The sequence below is a fragment of the Lathyrus oleraceus genome, chromosome 7 (genome assembly GCF_024323335.1).
Source record: "Lathyrus oleraceus cultivar Zhongwan6 chromosome 7, CAAS_Psat_ZW6_1.0, whole genome shotgun sequence".
Taxonomy (NCBI): domain Eukaryota; kingdom Viridiplantae; phylum Streptophyta; class Magnoliopsida; order Fabales; family Fabaceae; genus Lathyrus; species Lathyrus oleraceus.
In genome coordinates, this window is record NC_066585.1 from 478,934,139 (window position 1) to 478,941,074 (window position 6,936).

Sequence of the window (6,936 nt, forward strand, 5' to 3'; positions counted from 1 at the left end):
TGCGAAAAGCACGCATCAAGTTTTTGGCGCCGTTGCCGGGGACCAATTTCGTCAAATTTCATTTTCCTGTTGTTATATCGTTTAGACTTAGGTTTTTCCCGCCGGTCAATGCGAAGAACTCGCAGCACCGGAAGTTTAAGTTTAGTATACCTTCTGGCAGAACCTGAACGTTACGCTCGCGCACGTTTATTCTTTCATAGAATTAAGAGAGCTATGGCCGAAGATCAAAACCAAAGACCTCTTAAGGATTTTGCTCAACCATCCAATGAAGAGCCTAGTTCTAGTATCGTAAACCCAACCATACCAGCTAATAATTTTGAACTTAAACCATCCCTGTGGCAACTAGTGCAACAAAGACAATTCGCAGGTCTCGCTACTGAGAACCCAAACCAACATTTAAAAATATTTCTTCAATTAGCAGACACTTTTAAAACCAATGGAGCTTCTCCTGAGGCAATACGTTTAAGATTATTCCCTTTTTCCCTCAGAGATAAAGCCCTATCATGGTTAGATTCCCTTCCACCCAATTCCATTACGACTTGGGATAACCTTAGAAGATTATTCCTTGCTAGATATTTTCCCCCAAGTAAGACCGCCGTTCTTCGAAACCATATAACTAGATTTACCCAAAACCAAGGAGAATCGTTATTGGAAGCTTGGGAGAGATATAAAGAGTTGTTACGAGCATGCCCACATCATGGTTTAGAAAATTGGTTAATCATTCAAACCTTCTATAATGGACTTCACTATAACACGAAGATGACCATCGACGCTGCCGCAGGCGGTGCTCTGATGAACAAACCTTATCTTGAAGCTAGTGCCCTCATTGAAGATATGGCTCAAAACCATCAATCATGGGGAGTCGAACGAGCGACAATAGAGAAGAAGGAAGCCCAAGGAGGAGTGCATGAACTAAGCTCTAGAGACATGATGTAAGCTAAAATGGATGCATTAGCCCTTAAGGTCAAGCATATGTGCATAAACCCGAATACTGTAGCCGCATTCTCGTCGGATTGTGAGATATGTGGAACCAAAGGACACCTATCCGCAGAATGCAGTCTATAAAACGAAACCCACTCCGAGGAAGTGAACTACACCCAAGGGAACCCATACTCGAATACCTATAACCCTGGAAGGAGGAATCACCCGAACTTCTCCTATAAAAACAATAACCCAATCCAAAATAAGGCACCTCCGAGACCTAGTTATCAAGCCCCAAGATCAAATCAACCTATGCAACCTGTGCCACCAAAGCCGAGCCTTGAGAAAATTATGGAAAATTTTATCACTACTCAAACTCAACAAAACAAGGAGTTCATGAACCAAAACATTCATGTTATCGAATTGATTACTCAGTTAGGAAGCAAGGTTGACCAGATAGTTACTCATACCAAGATGCTTGAAACCCAGATCTCTCAGGTAGCTTTAAACCAAGCCCCTCAGACTACACCTGGAGGACAATTCCCTGGACAACCTCAACAAAATCCGAGAGGACAAGCCAATGCCATTACCCTACGAAGTGGGAACGCTTATGATGAGCCACCAAACCCTAGATTGAGTGAACCTAAAACTTATAAGGAATATACCAAGCCCCCAGATGAAGTAAAGGAACCAGAGGAATCTGAAAACCAGGAAGGTCGAGAAAAAGGAGAAGAACCTAAAGATAAAACTTACGTACCACCCCCACCATATAAACCACCTATACCATATCTGCAAAGACTCAAACAAACCCAGATCAATAAACAGTATCAAAAATTTATTAACGTTATAGAAAAACTTCACGTAGAAATCCCTTTCATAGAAGCCATCACCGAAATACCTTCTTATGCAAAGTTTCTCAAAGACATCCTTACGAACAAACGTAGACTTGACGATCCGAAGCCTTTGGAATGTAATGCTATTTCCGAGGACAAATTAGCAAAGAAATATAAAGATTCTGGAAATTTCTCCACTCCTTGTCTTTTGGGAAGTCACGTCATCGAAAAAGCTTTTCTAGACTTAGGAGCTAGTGTGAGCTTAATGCCTTTAGCAGTTTGTGAGAGGTTAAACTTAGGAGAATTACAACCCACTAAGATGTCACTTCAGTTGGCCGATAGATCTGTTAAGTATCCGATAGGCATTTTAGAAGATGTTCCTGTTAGGATAGGTCAGTTATTTATCCCTACTGATTTTGTTGTCATGGACAGCAAAGAGCATAATGATATACCAATCCTTCTAGGTAGGCCATTCTTATCAACTACAGGAGCCATAATAGATGTCAAGAGAGGAAAGTTGACCTTTGAGGTAGGTGACGAGAGAATAGAATTTATACTTTCGAAATTTCTTATGGAACCTGTGATAGGAGACGTGTGTTATGCCTTAGATATCATAGATGAATGTGTTAGAGAATTAGAACAAGAAGAAATTATAAAAACAATTAAGTTACCATCAACCCTCATAAGGGAAGATGACGACTTTAAGAAACCCTACATCGATGATAACCTTTACGAATGTTTATCCCTTACTCCAGATCCTATGCCATGCCCTAAGAAACCAACCTTAGAACTTAAGGAACTGCCTAAGAACCTGAGATATGAGTTCCTCGATAAAGACATGAACCGTCCAGTTATAGTCAGTGCTACCTTGAGCCAAGAGGAAACGAACCAACTTTTAGACGTTTTACGAAGATATCCCTCAGCCTTAGGATATAATATCTCTGACCTGAAAGGTATAAGCCCATATGTATGCATGCATTAGGTTTCGCTCGAAGAAGATTCAAAACCCTCCAGAGAACATCAGAGAAGAATAAACCCTATAATGAGTGATGTCGTTAAAAAGGAAGTTCTTAAGTTACTTGAGACAGGTATAATCTATCAGATCTCGGATAGTAAATGGGTAAGCCCTGTGCATGTAGTACCTAAAAAGGGAGGCATCACAGTCGTGCAAAACGATAAAGGCGAACATGTAGCAAAAAGATTAGAAGGAGGATGGCGGATGTGTATAGATTATAGAAAATTAAATAAAGCAACCAGGAAGGATCATTTCCCCTTACCATTTATAGACCAGATGTTGGAGCGTCTGGCCAAACACTCTTACTTCTGCTATCTAGATGGATACTCAGAATTCTTCCAAATACCAATCCACACCGAAGATCAAGAAAAAACTACCTTTACATGCCCTTATGGAACTTTTGCCTACAGACGAATGCCATTCGGCCTCTGTAATGCCCCAACCACTTTCTAACGCTGCATGATGTCAATCTTTGCAGATTACCTAGATGGTATCATGGAAGTGTTTATGGATGATTTCTCGGTTTGCTGATTTGATTTCCACAATTGCCTTGCTAACCTTGAGAAAATCTTGGAGAGATGCGTGGAGGTGAACCTCGTGCTAAACTGGGAAAAGTGTCATTTCATGGTGACCGAAGGAATAGTTTTAGGAGATATAGTTTCCGAAAAAGGTAAAGAAGTAGATAGAGATAAAATAGAAGTTATAGAAAACCTAAAACCACCAAAAACCATCAGAGAAGTCCGAAGCTTTCTTGGACACGCTGGATTCTACCGGCGTTTTATCAAGGACTTCTCCAAAATAACTAAACCTTTAACCGGACTTTTAATGAAAGATGCTGAATTCATTTTTGATCAAAAATGTTATGACGCATTTAATCTTTTAAAGCAAGCATTAATCTCTGCACCTATTATGAAACCGCCTGATTGGTCAGAACCTTTTGAGATAATGTGTGATGCTAGTGATTACGCAGTTGGAGCCGTTCTAGGACAAAGGAAAGATAAAAAATTACATGCCATTTATTATGCAAGTAGAACCCTAGACGTTGCCCAACTTAACTATGCAACAACTGAAAAAGAATTACTTGCTATAGTTTTCGCTATAGACAAATTTAGATCTTATCTAGTAGGAGCAAAAATTATAGTTTACACCGATCATGCTGCCATTCGTTACCTATTAAGCAAAAAAGATGCCAAGCCCAGGTTACTCTGATGGATTCTATTACTACAAGAGTTTGATTTAGATATAAGAGATAAAAATGGCACTGAAAATGTAGTAGCCGATCACCTTTCTAGGCTAGAACATCTAAAACCAGAACTAGTACCCATAAATGATGATTTCGCCTATGATAGACTGATAGCTAAACTAGAAACCATTGAAGATGATAACCTAAGCCTTGATGAGCACTCCCAAAATTTCTTAGCAATAAGTAACGTACTGTGGTATGCAGACTTCGTTAATTACCTAGCTGCTGATATAGTTGATAACACTGAAATTTACCGTATTTTCGACTCCGATTTCACATGCATTCTAGTTGTTTTATTGTTATTTTATTGTGTTATTGCTATGTTTTCCTTTATTTTCATGTTTTTACTTTAATCGGAGCCCCGATCGAGAAAAGGAGTGAAAAAGAGCTAAAAACCCTAAAATTCAGCATTTTGTACTTGTGGCTTACCTCATGGCTGGCGCCATAGACCCTGCCATGACGTGTCCAAGCTCAACTTCCCTCAACTGCCATGTTCCCCACTACTTCCACTAAGGCGCCTCAGAATGGTCTTGTGGCGGGCGCCATGGCCTTGTGGCGGACGCCACAAGAGGAAACGTTTTCCCTCCCATTTTCAAGTTGAAGGGCATCCTTGTCATTTCCATCTTTTTACTTGCTTATAAATAGAAACTTGAAATCACTTTTACAATCATCCAAACTTAGAACAGAGGCAAACTCAGAGCAACTTTGTTTCAATTAGGCATATATTCATTATTTTAAAGTGGTAATCGCTTCGCATTGGAGTGTTACCACAATTGTGTAATTGAGTCTGTGATAGAGTCTGTAATCGAGTTTGGAGCACTTTGGAAGGAAGTTAATCCTGCCGCCATTTTCATTTCCGCTTTGCAATTTACTCAACCCTCCGATTGGAGCAGGTTTTTATTACTTGTCTTTATCTTATTTATTTTCCCGCACTCGCTTTACTTTGTTTATTTCCCCGCACTCGCTTTACTTTGTTTATTTCCCCGCACTCGCTTTAAATTATTTATTTCCTCGCACTCGCTTTACTTTTATTTATTTCCTCGCACTCGCTTTACTTTTATTTATTTCCTCGCACTCGCTTTAAATTATTTACTTTCCGCACTCGCACTACTTTTATTTACTTTCCGCACTCGCACTACTTTTATTTAAATTAATGCACTTTTACTTTACCATGTCTAACTAAATTTATAAGGTTAGAATGTAAGGATCGTAATTGAACCAATAATCCGTATAATTGTTCGTAGAAGCACTTAAGGGCTACTTTAACTTTCAACTTAAGTTTTCCCGCACTTCAATTCTGTTGGGTAAGATCGAAAGTCGTCCAACGTCTATCTAAACTTAATTGTTTTTAACTATTTCAAAAACAGCGAAAGCGCTTTGTTTAGTTCATTAGGAGTTTTTAATTTAAGAAGAAAAGAGATTTTAAAACTATTTTCGGACGCGTTTATAAGTTTAGAGTCTGGTTCGTGAGAACCTCTTTTGGTTAAGAAATCCAGGTTATAGTACTTTTCAACTTAGTCGAGCTACTATATTTCTTAAAAATAGGTTTACTACTCTAACGCAATGCGCGCCTTTTTATAAGTGACAATAAGAGGGTTTGATTAGGGAGTACAACTCGGTTCTGAATACGCGAAAGCGACAGTTCCTGTTAAATCAGTTCTTTTCAAAGTAGAAAATATTGCCCATAAGTAGTTCTATTAGCAAGTACTTGGATTATTAATTGATTACATGAATTACATTCGACCCTGTCTTTATTAATTAAACTTTATTCAACACTTTACTTTCCATTACACACTATATAAAAACCTATTTTGATTGCCTTCGATAAACACCATAACGACAGATAACGATAGATTGACACTTGGTCTTTGTGGATTCGACAATATTTTATATTACTCTGACGCGTTCGTATACTTGCGAAAGCACACGCATCAAGTTTTTGGCGCCGGTGCCGGGGACCAATTTCGTCAAATTTCATTTCCCTGTTATTATATCGTTTAGACTTAGGCTATTTCCCACCAGTCAATGTGAAGAACTCGCAGCACCGGAAGATTAAGCTTAGTATACCCTCTGGTAGAACCTGAACGTTACGCTCGCGCACATTTATTCTTTCATAGAATTAAGAGAGCTATGGCCAAAGATCAAAACCAGAGACCTCTTAAGGATTTCGCTCAACCATCTAATGAAGAACCTAGTTCTAGTATAGTAAACCCAACCATCGCAGCTAATAATATTGAACTTAAACCATCTCTGTTGCAACTAGTGCAACAGAGACAATTCGCAGGTCTCGCTACTGAGAACCCAAACCAACATTTAAAAATATTTCTACAATTAGCAGACACTTTTAAAACCAATGGAGCTTCTCCTGAGGCAATACGTTTAACATTATTTCATTTTTCCCTCAGAGATAAAGCCCTATCATGGTTAGATTCCCTTCCACCCAATTCCATTACGACTTGGGATAACCTTAGAAGAGTATTCCTTGCTCGATACTTTCCCCTGAGTAAGACCGCCATTCTTCGAAACCATATAACTAGATTTACCCAAAACCAAGGAGAATCGTTATTGGAAGCTTGGGAGAGATATAAAGAGTTGTACTGAGCATGCCCACATCATGGTTTAGAAAATTGGTTAATCATTCAAACCTTCTATAATGGACTTCATTACAACACAAAGATGACCATCGACGCTGCCGCAGGCGGTGCTCTGATGAACAAACCTTATCCTGAAGCTAGTGCCCTCATTGAAGATATGGCTCAAAACCACCAATCATGGGGAGTCGAACGAGTGACAGTTGAGAAGAAGGAAGCCCAAGGAGGAGTGCATGAACTGAGCTCTATAGACATGATGCAAGCTAAAATGGACGCATTAGCCCTTAAGGTCGAGCATATGTGCATAAACCCGAATACTGTAGCCGCAGTTTC

General features: G+C 39.3%; 2 non-coding genes across 2 annotated transcripts; both read right to left on the reverse strand.

Moving 5' to 3' along the window:
- Positions 1-597: 597 nt before the first annotated feature.
- LOC127109856 (small nucleolar RNA R71) lies at positions 598-704 on the reverse strand. Its single transcript, XR_007797104.1, has one exon. It is a non-coding gene; the product is annotated as a small nucleolar RNA R71 (small nucleolar RNA).
- A 5,822-nt stretch (positions 705-6,526) lies between these two features.
- LOC127109778 (small nucleolar RNA R71) lies at positions 6,527-6,633 on the reverse strand. The gene has a single exon (XR_007797030.1). It is a non-coding gene; the product is annotated as a small nucleolar RNA R71 (small nucleolar RNA).
- Between the last annotated feature and the right edge of the window lie 303 nt (positions 6,634-6,936).